The 14073-nt window shown below is 45.6% G+C and overlaps 1 protein-coding gene across 1 annotated transcript in view; it reads left to right on the plus strand.

Moving 5' to 3' along the window:
- Nucleotides 1-660: 660 nt before the first annotated feature.
- The window catches only part of TRIM2 (tripartite motif containing 2), a 109758-nt gene continuing 96345 nt past the window's right edge, over nucleotides 661-14073 (plus strand). The window contains exon 1 of the mRNA XM_045018362.1: nucleotides 661-726. The gene's annotated coding sequence lies outside the window, so the exon portion shown is untranslated. The remainder of the gene's footprint in view (nucleotides 727-14073) is intronic.

The following is a 14073-nucleotide window of genomic DNA, read 5'->3' on the forward strand; positions in this document are numbered from 1 at the left end:
ATCCTGTAAAAAGCAGTATGCTTCCACAAAAAGTTTTGGTTTGATTAATCAGCCTTTTCCAACAGACAAACATTTCAGTGAAAAATTCCCAATTAGCTCTATACAGTAATACATCGCACAGTTGTAAACACTGCCTTTTGCGCTCACTTTTTTTTTTAAAGCCAGTGTGTGAACTAGGAGGCATTTATCATGTACATAAGTTAGGACTGAACCTGCCATCCATTCTCAGACAAAACTCCCATTGACTTGCAAAGCCATCATATAGTATGATCTTCAGTTCTGAAGGTTGTGTTATCCCATTTATTCAATTTATACATTCTCTCCAGATCATCATCATCATCCTCGAGAGGTTGGACAAATTGAATAAATGGGATAACATAACCCTGCATATTTCATATATGTTCCCTCTACCTAGACATTTATATTATACCCATCACTATGACTTCTAGCACTGGTTTTTATTAGGTGTGACGGGGTCAGGCCAGAGTGGCGGAAGGCAGGTATATTAGCCCCAGGATAAGCAGGTCCCTTTTCCCTTGGTAACTGAACAGAGGTTACTGTAGGTTAATTAGGACACCTGGGGTCAATCAAGGGTCTGCCAGAACCTGTTAAAAGCCTCCCCTCTAGCCAGATAGGGGCATGTGATAGGAGCTGAGGGAAGAAGGTGAGCTACTGGAGAGCTGGGCAGTCCAGATGCTGACAAGCACCAGGAGAGAAACCACAGAGGTGAAGGGCAGGAGAATCTCCGCTCAGTGTGGTGGATGCCCCTTCTGGGCCCCAGAGGGCTGAGGGAAGAGACCCTGCCAGAGGGGAGAGACTGAAGTGGGTGTTGGGTCTGTTATCACCATGCCCAGAGGGGCTACCAGAGGCTCCTCGCCCCATCAGGGAAGCTGGGAGGAACCCTGCTCTAGTGGGGTTTTATTATATTACAGAGAACAATGAACAAAATGGTTTTGAAAGATTACTTGAGGGCATGTAAATACTCATACATCCAGCTTGATCTGGATGGATGAAGCGGTATTTTATCAAGCTGCTGGTTAGTAGTTTGAAAAGGATTTTGCAGTTCTTATTAGTTAAGGGATAATAGGATAGATGCCTCTTTTTATGAGGCAGTAATATGGTTCCAAATGGATAAACTAGAAGGCCAAAGGCCAAATAATTTATCCCCATGAGAGAGCTTGCTTATTACCAAGAAGGTCAGGGTATCCTCTCCAATCATTCTCCATATACAGCACCATTACACACCCTAACCCAATTAAAAATACACTATAAACTAGAATGAACCCCACGTGTGCTTGTTCAGCCTTTGTGCTTGCCACTCCCTAGTGCTGAGTCTAGTTGTCAGCTCGTTGCGATTCAGCACATCTTCTACTTTAAGTGATGCTGACCTGGAAATCTATGGATTGTAATTGTTGGTTAGGGCCACAAACAGAGTAAGATACACAAGAAAAGGTTAGACTTAGTCTAGTTCACATTCCTCTAATTCAGTTCTAAAAAGTGGAATCATGGATCTGGGGTGGGAGAGGAGTGGCATGTACTGAACAAGGAGGGAATGAGGTGTCATCCAAGCAGTTATGTTCTGAAGTTGTAATGCGGTGATACAGCTCCATGGTTTGCGTGGCTGAGAATTTCCTTGAGAGTATAATCAGTGCTATGGAGCAGTAAAAGAAAAGTCTAATATCTGATTTCTCATCACTGAGATATTTATTGGGTGAAATACTGCTCCCACTGAAGTCATAGATGCATAGTGGTTTTTTGTTTGTTTGTTTTAAGGCCAGAAGGGACCATTTTTATTATCTAGTCCGACTTCTTGCATAACACGTAGAGCTGGTTGAAATTTAGAAGTTTCATTTGGGGTTTTTCATATCAGTTTTATTATCTTTACATTATTCATGACACATCAATAGTTGTCCTGCATAATATACATGCACTACTGATGTCATAACATGATATAGTAGTTGAAACATTGTATTATTTTTAATTTATTTTGTTTCTAAAATCATTAAAGGTAGCTGCTACTTAGCACTCTTTTCTAGATCAGTGTATCCTGTTTGTTGTAATGAAACAGTTTGACACTTATATTATTTCAACTATTATGTCATATTATGGTATGTCAAGACTAATCATGCTGACATGTCATGAAACAATGCAAAAGTAATAAAAATCATATGTACATGATAAAAAAATAAAAATTGAAATCAAACTTGGACATTTTTTCTTTTTTTTCCCCAAAATTGAAAAAAAAAGTTTCTAAATGTTTTTCTTTCATGAGAAACTTTGTCAAAATTTGTCCAAAAACTGGTTTAATCAAAACAGCTTTTTCCAACAAAAACCTGTTTTAATAAAAATATTCTGATCAACTCTAACAACACAAGTCAAAAAGCCTCACTAAGTAATTTCTATGTCAATCCCATAACTTTTGTTGGAGCTATAGCATATAGAAAGTTATCCAGTCATGACTGGAAGACTTTAAGTGATGGAGAATTCACCAGAACCCTAGGTAAGTTATTCCAGGGTTTAGCTACCCTGATTGTTAATTTTTTTGCCATTGACTTCAGTGGGGCCACAAAATGTTGCCCATTAATTTAAGAGTTTTTTAAAGACTGAAGTGAGAGTCTCTATACTGAAAGACTTAGTGAACTTTTTCTATAAGAAGTATTCTAATTAATTGACTAGTATGTAGGCCCCTCACTGGATTGAATCTGAACTGCTAGAATGTGTCATAAGTGCTATTCCGCAGACAGTGATTCCTCATAAGTTCTGGGGACCTGTTTTAGGAGTTGGAGGATTTGAGTTCTATTGACTTGAAAATCTAAATGCCAGTGGTGTGCAGTCTAGCGACAAATGTGAAACCCTAGGTGGTCATAGATTTGTTACAATATATTTAGCCCACAGACAAATTTTAAATCAGTCATTAGTAAATTCTTAGGCATTCGGAAATTACTAAGTGAAAGGTAGAGCAATGGGGCTGAAAATTGGTTAAAGAATTAAATCAACTAATGCCAAACTTATAGCCTCAGGAACAGCAGACATGCTAATATGTGTTTATTAACTATAGGCCAAATTTTGTCCTTGTATATAAACAATTTTCATACTGAAAATTGTCGAGGCAGAAACATTGCCCTATTATAGTCCAAACCTAACATACTGATCCAAACAGTGGGATGGCTGATGCCCTCTCTTTTCCCACCAAAATGGAGATTGGTTGACGTAGTTTTCAAAATGTGTAAGTAAGAATTTTTTTTCAGTGTATTTTAATTTATTGTTTAATCATTAAAGGGCAGTTTTCAAGTAACAGACTCAGGCTTGTGACATGGCTAGCTGGGTGTAGGGCTCATTATGAACACCACTGCAGGGACCCATGTAAAATCCTGCACTCTTAGAAATCAATAGTTATTGATGAGAAAAGAAGCAATTATTTTCATTGTAATTAGTGGGATGCTAGTGATGGGTTGGTTAGGCTCTGACCTGGGGTGTGTGGGGTGTCCAGGGAGGGGTAGCACCTCTGGTGTAGGGGCACGTCGTGTCCCTTCAGGGCAGCTCGTCCACCTTTGGTCCCCACCTGTCACTCAGCTCTCACCTGTGGCTCCCTGTAGCTGTAGCACGCGCAGCGGCCACACCCCGGGCAACAGCTTCGACAGGCTGGCTAAACCAGGCTGAGGGTAGCCGTCGGGCATAGACCTTCGGTGAGATGGGGCCTTGTCTATCCCGAGCATGTGAAGAAAGACTCCGGCGGCTTGAGCGGATGAGACCTTTTGGAATAGGACCAACGGTCATGAAGGCGGTTTCTGCAAGCGACGTGGTACGCTAAGAGCACGGCAAGACGCGAAAGATGCCCTGGTCAACCACTGCGCCCAGCCCATCTCCAACCGTCTCGACTTTTGTCCTGCCATTGGAGCAAGATGGAATCTGGGAAGAGAGAGTGAGGCTGACTATGCGCACCTCTCCCTCACTTTAATCCAATTCACGCGCAAGTCTTGACATCCCTCCAATTCCCATAAACTTTAAAGTCCTGTGGCAATGGGCGAGCGACGAAGCAGCAGGTGTGGATACACTGGGAGCTGTAGCCGCGGACCTGCACACAGGCGGCTCAGGTCTAATGGTCGTCTTCTTGCTGACCGAAGCAACAGCTGGATTCGGCGTCTACCTGAGTGACTGAGCAGCCCTCTTTAGGACTGCACTGCTCACCTCTGTAGTAAGAGGAAGGGGCTAGAAAAGGTGCCCTAAACATTGTTTGCTTCATAGAACCCTGGCCAGCTTACCGCGGCTGGAGGGGATCCCATCTTATGCGGTCGAATAACAATTTCAAACAACAAAATGCAAGGTGACACCACTCATTATTGGTACATGGAATGTACGCACGCTTCAAGACAACCCCTCAGCAGATCGACCAGAAAGAAGAACAGCTCTGGTTGCCAGAGAGCTCGCAAGATTTAACATCGATATTGCGGCCCTGTGTGAAACTCGTCTAGCCAACGAAGGTCAGCTCACAGAAACAGGAGGTGGTTACACATTCTTCTGGTGTGGACGTAGCAGTGACGAACGTCGTGAATCTGGAGTTGGCTTTGCGGTTAAGAATCATCTTGTCCTCAAACTTGCCAGTCTTCCCAAGGGGGTGAACGATCGACTCATGACACTGCATCTTCCACTACCGAGAGGAAAGCGAGTTATACTAATCAGCGCTTACGCACCCACAATGACGAATCCGGATGAAGTAAAGGACAAGTTTTATGAAGATCTCGATGCCCTACTTTCATCCGTGAAGCGCACTGACAGGCTGATTCTACTTGGCGATTTTAACGCGAGAGTAGGATCCGATCACTCTGCCTGGGATGGCGTCATTGGAAAAAATGGAATCGGCAAATGCAACAGCAATGGCCTACTACTATTGAAGACATGTGCGGCTCATGATCTGATCATCACCAATACCATCTTCCGCCTGCCCACTCGCAAAAAGACGTCCTGGATGCACCCACGTTCCAAGCACTGGCATCTCATTGATTATGTCATCGTGCGGCGGAAAGACAGACAGGATGTAAGGGTGACTAAGGCCATGCCGCGTGCTGACTGTTGGACTGATCATAGACTTATCTCTAAATTAAGCCTTCACATCAAGCCAAAGAGACGTCCGCAGGGAAATAAAGCTGTGATGAAAAAGATCAACGTCAGTAAACTGAGGAACCCCAACACAGCAGCTTCACTAGTAGAAGATCTCGACAACCAACTCTCAGAGCTGCAATTAGAAGAAAACGTTGAGAGGAACTGGGAACGCTTCCGAAATATTGTGCACTTTTCTGCACTAAAGGTTCTTGGACCCTCACACAGGAAACAGCAGGACTGGTTTGATGAAAACGATGAAGAGATCAAGGCTTTACTTGCTGAAAAGCACCGCCTTCACCGTGCTCATCAGAACGACCCGTCGTCAACAGCTAAGAAAAATGCCTTCAACAACATTCGCAGGACCGTACAGAGCAAGCTTCGCAAGATGCAGGACTCCTGGTTGAGTGCCAAAGCAGATGAAATCCAGAAGTTTGCTGATAGAAACGATGCCAAACGGTTCTATGAAGCCCTTAGATCCTTGTATGGACCTCGGCCTTCAGGGAGTTCCCCTCTACTGGACTTAGATGGTGCAACTCTCATTACTGAGAAGACTCTGATTCTACAGCGTTGGGCTGAGCATTTCCAATCCGTACTGAACCGCCCATCTTCCATCAATAATGAGGCGATTGACAGAATGCCCCAGGCGGATATTAATTACAGCCTGGACGTTCCACCATCAGAGACTGAAACCCTACAGGCCATCAGTCAGCTGTCTAGTGGCAAGGCCTCAGGATCTGATGCGATTCCAGCGGAAATCTATAAGGATGGTGGTGCAATGCTTGTTGACAAACTCACTCAGCTGTTCCAGTCCTTCTGGAATCAAGGGTCCATTCCTCAGGAATTGAAAGATGCGTCCATCGTACACCTCTACAAGAGGAAAGGAAATCGAAAAGTCTGTGATAATCATAGAGGAATATCACTGCTTTCTAGCGCAGGTAAGATCCTTGCACGAGTGTTGCTGAATCGCCTGATTGACCACCTGGAACAGGATTTATTACCCGAGACACAGTGTGGCTTCCGCAAAGAGCGTGGCACTGTGGACATGATCTTTGCAGTTCGGCAGCTCCAAGAGAAGTGTCAAGAGCAGAATCGTGAACTGTATACCATCTTCGTGGATCTTACCAAGGCTTTTGACACTGTCAGTCGCGAAGGTCTGTGGCGCATCATGTCGAAGTTTGGGTGCCCTGACAGATTCATCCTGATGGTACGTCAGTTCCACGACGGCATGACGGCTCGTGTTCTGGACGACGGAGAAGCTTCAGAGGCCTTTCCCGTCACAAACGGCATCAAGCAGGGGTGTGTTTTGGCACCGACCCTGTTCAGCATAATGTTTTCAGCTATGCTGTCAGACGCCTTTCAGAACAGTTCCTTGGGAATCAGCCTGAGATACAGGACTGATGGGAAACTGTTCAACCTGCGAAGACTCCAGGCTGTCACCAAAACAAAGGAGACTGTACTAAGAGACCTTCTTTTTGCTGACGATTGTGCCCTGAATGCTGGATCAGAGCAGGAAATGCAAGCTAGCATGGATAAATTCGCAGCAGCATGCGATAACTTCGGCCTCCTCATCAACATAAAGAAAACCGAAGTGATGCACCAGCCAGCTCCGAAAGCCCAACACCAAGAGCCCACCATCATAGTGAAGGGACAAAAGCTGCAAGCAGTGGACCAATTTACATACCTTGGCAGCACCCTTTCTCGCGCAGTGACAATTGACATCGAGGTCAACTGCAGAATCGCTAAGGCAAGTTCTGCATTTGGCAGACTGTTGACCAACGTGTGGGACCGCCATGGAATAAGCCTTGCTACAAAGCTTAAGGTCTACCGAGCAGTAGTGCTAACTACCCTGATGTATGCCAGTGAGACTTGGACTGTATACAGGAGGCACGCTAGGCAACTGAACTACTTCCACATGACTTGCCTCTGCAGACTTCTGAGGATCCGGTGGCAGGATAAGGTGCCAGATACAGAAGTCCTCTCCAGAGCAGGCCTGCCGTCAGTTTACACTCTGCTTATGAAAGCCCAGACACGCTGGGCAGGCCATGTTGTAAGGATGCCAGGCCACCGCATCCCCAAACAGCTCTTTTATGGTGAGCTGTCTCAAGGAAAGCGATCACACGGGGGACAAAAGAAGCGATACAAAGACACACTGAAAGCCTCTCTTAAGTCCCTGGATATTGACATCACCTCCTGGGAAACTCTGGCACAAGACCGATTGACATGGCGTACGCTGATCCACCAAGGCTGCCAGACATCTGAAGCCAGAAGGATAACCATAGCACAAGAGAAGCGAGCACTCCGTAAAGCCAGAGCTGTAAATGTTGTAACAGTGGTGCCCACACATGTCTGCCCGACATGTGGCAGAACATTTCGTGCCCGTATTGGCCTTATCAGCCACCTGCGGACGCACTGTGGACAGCTCACAATCTGCTAGATGTCAAGGCCTTCTTCGAAAACGATGGACGAACATACATACATAGGCTCTGACCTTGACACTTCACACACTGAAAATTAAATAATTGCTGCTAATTCATTATTCCAAATAGCCTCTCAGAAAATGTAAACACAGAAGAAATAGTGCACAAATCACTGTTTTTGCATCAGGGAAGGCCAGAATTTATCACTGGATGGCAGAGAGTGGTTATGGCATTCTTTTCTGGTTCATGTTCATTTAAAAATAGTTCTCCCCTTTTAAAACAATTTCTGAACATTTTTGCTATGCTTTAAGTTGGAAGAGGTAAAGAGGATCAAGGCTACATTTGGGTGAAGGCCACTATTTTAGATTTCCTGGCTTTAAGCAAGGAGACATTGGTAGTGCTTTAGAGCAAAGACCTACCCCAAGGGCCCTGCCCCCAGGTGCTGGCATAATGATTAAAAGAGCATTGCTGGTGGTGGCTTCATGCAGGGGAGCACTTCAGGGCCCAAGTTACAGAGTTGGTCTTAACAAAGTGGTTTGTATCCATGCTTCCAGGGGGGGGTGCTCCACCATAATTCCGAGTCATTGTTGGATGCAGTGCAGCTGATGGAGAATTTTCTCATAGCCGATTGGTCACTATTGATGGACCATGCACAGCCTCTGCCTAGTCATCGGCTAGGGCCACTGACAGGACTGGATACCCACCAGCAGACACTGAACCCCAAGCGTGATGAAAAACATGTACAAACCCCATCCCAGCAACCCAAGCTACTTATACAGAGAGGAGAAAACCTCAGCAAGTCTCGGGGCCAAGCTTGGATGAGGTATCCAAGATAACTATCTGACACAAACAACTAGGGCGGAGCCCTTGAGCTCAGATTTGGGTCCCATTCATAATTTAAACCTACTCCCTGATGGGGAGGAACCCACAGGAATGAGCTCAGTAACCTGATACTCTGTGGGCAACAGGGGCACATGAGGAAAGAGTGCCCATGGATGGAATGTGAATATGCAGAGACTGGACAGCAGAAGAGAGGGCCCCTGGGACTCCTTCCACCACATTGACTGTTCCAGTATGGGTCCAAGGGAAGGATTTACTGGGGCTTGTAGACTTGGGGTGTAGCCAAACTGTGATGCAAGCCACCCTAGCGGGTGAGACAATCCTCATGGCTCCTTGTCCCCAGTCTCCTTGCAGTTCCAGTTCCTCTCTTCCAGCTCCAATTCAGATCTGTGTCTTCCCCCTCCCCAGGGCCAATCGGGGTGGGGGGGGGGTGGAGGAGGGTCATTTGGCTTGGGCCTCAAGCTCAAAGGGGGCCTCAAATTTAGACACTTGTTAATGTTTTGGCATTTGATAAGTTTCACAACTTGTTTTTATGCACATCCTTATCAGGCCAAAAAGTGACACTCTCAGCTCAGAGCTGCAAATAAGAGAAATATTCAAATTATGTCTCACTTTTTTTGGGTGTCTTATTTTGTTTTCATATGTTGTCATTTTTTAATTTTTATTATGGCTAGGGGCCTGGGCCTCTCTGGACCTCTGAGAGGGCCTGTCCCTCCTATAATTCCACCACCTGGCCTCCAGGTGCCTCCCACAATCCCCAGTCCCAATGGCTGCCAGCCCCAATCTCCTTCCCTCGGCTCCTTGTCCAATTTCAGTGTTCCCCACCCTTTGTCCCAGTCTCTTTGCCTGGCCAGTCACTAGTCTCCTGCTGCATCCAGGTTTCTCATCAGATCTACATTTTTCCCTTGTGCAGCTCGCTGACCCTCAGCCTGGGATCGGCTGTAGTCTCTTCCACGCTCTTGGATCCCCTACAAGAATCTCCACTCCTGGGCAAGCTCACTGTTGCCTGGGTGACTTAAGCCCGCTCCTGTGGTCCTTTCTGGGTGTAATTACCTTCAGTCCCTGGTGCTGCTCCTCAGATCCAGCTACAGGGCACTGACAGAGAGCAGACATCCAGAGCCCCTCTCAGGGCTACAGTGTCAATCTGCCCTAAACAAGGGAAGGTGGGGAAGGGAAGGGTAGCCACTGCCCTGGGCCAGGCTTCCCTGGCTACTAGGTCCCTAGCAGCCTCTCCTCATGGGCAAACTTGCCCTTCCCCTCCCCATGACAAGCTTTTTGTGTGTAATATTCATTATTGACACCTATTCAGATATCACTTTTTATATGGCACTCCAGTAACAGAATTCACCAGTATCTGAAGGGGGCTTGCCTCAAAATGTTCTCTCTGAACCCATCTGATTGGGTGGTCTTGTTCTACAGTGAGTATTTGTGCCTATTTAATCTCATCTGCTCCTTCCAATACTGTGGAGAAGAAAATAGCTCTCATGGAAGAGAGCAACTCTAAAAAAGATGATGGTATCGTAGCATAATAAGAATGAGCACAAAGCCAAAATGAAGATAAGTTGATTATAGAAAGCTTCTGATGTTTTCAGAAGAAGTTAGAGAGCTATAAACATGGAGAAAGGGAGAATTCTAAATCATATACTACCTGGTCATAGATCAATATGCAGTCTTTAATCTCCAGTTTGCTGGGAAACATTGTACCTTTCTCCCAGACTTGACCACAAAGCTCCAAGCATCTGTCACCTCCAAGCTGGATTACTGTAATTCACGGTTATCTGAAGCTGAATGGGAAGATGATTCACATGGTCCAGATGGTACAGAATGTGGCTGCCCACCTTATGCATTATTCTGCCACAAGTTCATCAGGTCTGTGCTCAAGTCCCTCCACTGAATCACACTCAGCTTCTGATGCCAGTTTAAGGCTTTTCAAAGCAATTGAGGGATCAAGCTCCAGATACAGTGACAAGCAAATTTTCATCTATGAAACACCATGACAGCTGTGCTCCTCTGGGACAATGCAGATTACAAAACTCAGGACGAAGCCTTTGAGAGCGGAGAATGAAGCATTCTCTGTTGAGGGGACCCAGCTATGGCAGAGGATATTAGATGAGAACAGAGTCTGACCATCTTTAGGAAACAGTGTGAAACTTTACACTTTGAAAGGAGTTAGGGGTGAGGGTAGTTTCTGTCAGGCAATGGCAGTTTTAAGCACCAAGTAGGGCTGTATAGAAAGCCCAAAACAAGGAGTATCAGCCTACTTCTGTTGCCTCTTGGGCTGGCTCCACTCAATTTTGGGGCTGTGCTAACATATGTTAGACCCCCCTGGAGACAGGAGATGGTGGGCAGCTTGTGCCATTGAATCCCCTCGAGTGCGCTCACCAATGGAGCTTGGGTTCAGTGGAAACCAGGGAGTGAATCAGGCCCACTAAATGGAAAAAGACTCCACTGTCACTGTATTTTCCTGTCTTAGCTCGTAGTTTGTCTGTCATGCATAAAACAGTCAGCAACTGTTAGCAGCAACAATTGAGTTATTCAGCAAGTATTTTGGAAAACGATGGATGGAGTTTCTTGTACCACCCAGTCCCCAGCTCTTTATCAATTCCTCTTTGGTTAAAGTTGTGTTACTGCAGCATCTGTTCTGTGTATGTAACTAAAACTATAATGGAATTATTCTTGTATTTAGCCATTGATTGCCCTGCGTATAGACAGACAGACACTTCCAAAATACAGACAACAATCTATTGACCCAAAGAACTATATCTCCAGTATAACAGAGAGCCCTGTATCTATTCTTAATGTTTATATCTTATCATGGTAATAATTTAAAGCAGGGGTGGGGAACCTTTTTTCTATCAGGGGCCACTGACTCATGAAAAAAAAATCAGTCATGGGCCACACACAGCCCCGCAGGGGTGGGACACAGAAACTCGGGGCTTCCTCCCATAGCAGGACAAGCCGGTGCTCATGGCTCCATTCCCATGGGAGGGTGGAGAGGCTCGGGGCTTCCCCTAAGATCTTGGATGGGGCCAGAAATGAGGGGTTCAGGATGTGGGAGGGGGCTCCTGGATGGAGCAAGGGGTTGAGGTCTGGGAGGGAGTTAGGGTGCAGGAGGGGGTTCTGACTTGGGGCAGGGGGTGCAGGCTCCGGCCAGGCAGTGCTTACCTCAGGTGGCTCTCAGCTGGTGGTGCAGCGGGGCTAAGACAGTCTCCCTGCCTGCCCTAGCTCCACACTGCTCCCAGAAGCAGCTGCCATGTCCGGCCCCTAAGCGGAAGGGCTCTTGTGCACCTCTAACTTGTGCCAGGGCTATGTTACTGAGCATCAGGAAGAGACAACTGATTCTCTTCAGTCCTCACTCTCCACTACGCCTGAGCTCAGATGGGAGGGAGAATCTGCCCCTCAGTGTCTATTTATCCTCCAACAGTAGGTCAGCTGTGCCTGTCCCATCAGATATAGAGCTAAAACTAAAGCCCAATGCTCTGGAGGTTACTGAGAGGCCTGTGCCACCCTCTCAAATATGGCAAGGAATGCCTCCAAGCATCAGCTGGACCCATCTTAGTTAACTTCACTGGCACAGGTGGCAGAGCTCTACCTGGTATGGGGCCCTGCAGGGTCTCCCTGGGCAGGGGGTGGTGGTCTTAACTGTTGCAGGAAGTCTCTCTGGAGTTATTGCTGCTGGGACACAACTTCCTTCAGCAGCTGCTGTTGCTGCACTACTTGGATCTGCTGCTGGGCCATGCACTGTTGCAACATCTGCTGCTGGAATTGCTGATGCTGGTTGGCCTGCTGATGCTGCCACTCTGCCACCCACTTACACCAGTGCTCAGGGTCCATCTTGGTGGAAGCTTCCTCTCATTGGACTGGTGTGGAGCCTGTTTCTGTCTCAGGGCCTTGTAACAGGCGTAGGGCTTAATCACCCGCATTCTCCACCAATTGTAGTCAACTGACACTCAGCCTGAGCTTGGCTGTAGTCTCTTCCAGTCTCTTGTCCCTGAGTCCGCTTCAGGAATCCCCACTCCTGGGCAAGCTCACTGTTCCCTATGGGAGTTAAAAGCCCACTCCTAGGGTTTTTTTTCTGGGTCTTTATTACATCCAGTCCCTGGTGCTGCTCCTCAGATCCGGCTGAGGGCACTGATGGAGAGCAGATGTCTAGAGCCCCTCTCAGGGCACTGATGGAGAGCAGATGTCTAGAGCCCCTCTCAGGGCTGCAGTGTCTGTCTGCCCTAAATAAGTGGGAGAGGGAGTCTCAGGCTGGGCTTCCCTGGTGGCTGGACTCTCTAGCAGCCTCTCTTCTTGGGAAAACCACTCCCGCTGCTCTGTGATCAGCTTCACCTTTTTAAACTCTCTTTCTCCAGATAGAGCATGCTCTGAAGGTGTGCCTAATTGATGTTTGTTAGGCTTGCTTTTAGTGGGATGGGGTATGTTCCATCACACCTTGCCACCACCTTCTTCCCACCACACACGTTCCCCGTCCCAGTCTCCTTCCCCAACTAGTCCCCCTGCTCCCCTCCTGTTTGATGACTTCTCAAGGTTCCTTCCAGCCCTACATTTCTATGATATCTTCAAGTTAGTGGGTTCAATAAAATTGTTGTGTTTTGAAAAGAGCTTCCTAAGCCTAGCTCTTAAAGATATTTCAGAAGAAATCTGAATATTAATTCCAGTTCCCAATAAAGCTCTAATTTCCATTTTGTGGGAAATTCTACAATTTCAACAAAATTCACTCTGAATTAGAATGAAATGTTGAATTTTGAAATTTCTCATAACATGAAATTTTCAAAAATAATTCACTCTGGACCAATTAAAATGTTTTGTTTCAATAAAATTGAATCAAAATTTACTTAATATTTTTTCAAATTGCATATTTTAATTTTCATACTCTTTTGAAAATTTATTTTTACTTTATTTTTATGTGGTTTTTTAAAAATAAATTTCACTGATATTGATGTGGAATATTTTGATTTTTGACACATGGAAAAATGTTCTCTCAGAAAAGTTTCAACTGGATCTCATGTTAATTAGTGTTGAAACTGAATCCCTCCCATGCCTTCAAATGTTGTTTAGGACACAAACAAAGCTCCACTGTTCCTGCCTATCCTGGGCTCCTCTTTGCATGTCCCCTATGTTGCTAAGTCTCATTAAGTTTTACCTCTCTAAGTACTGTCGGACAGAGGGATTCTTTCGGTTGGCCCCATTTACATGTTTCTCCAGCTGCTCAATGGGACAGCAACTGTGGCAGATGCTCTGCCTTCCTTCTTAACACATGTCCCAGATATTTCCATCTTCTTTTCAGAATAACTTTAGAGATAAGACGTTGCTTTCTAACAAATCTTGGCACTTGTTATAAATTCATTTAATGTAATACCTAGTATTTTCCTGAGAAATTTGCTTTCTAAGGCATTTAGTTGTCTGTCTCCTGTTATTCTGAATTGTTGAGATTCACTCATTTGTGTAAAGAGAACAGGAGTACTTGTGGCACCTTAGAGACTAACACATTTATTTCAGCATGAGCTTTCATGAGCTACAGCTCACTTCTTCGGATGCATAGAATGGAACACACAGACAGGAGATATTTATATATACAGAGAACATGAAAAGGTGGAAGTATGCATACCAACAGGAAGAGTCTAATCAATTGATATGAGCTATCATCAGCAGGAGAAAAAAAACTTTTGAAGTGATAATTAAGATGACCCATAGAAGGTGTGAGGAGAACTTA

Source organism: Mauremys mutica, chromosome 5, assembly GCF_020497125.1.
Source record: "Mauremys mutica isolate MM-2020 ecotype Southern chromosome 5, ASM2049712v1, whole genome shotgun sequence".
In the NCBI taxonomy this organism is placed as follows: Eukaryota; Metazoa; Chordata; order Testudines; family Geoemydidae; genus Mauremys; species Mauremys mutica.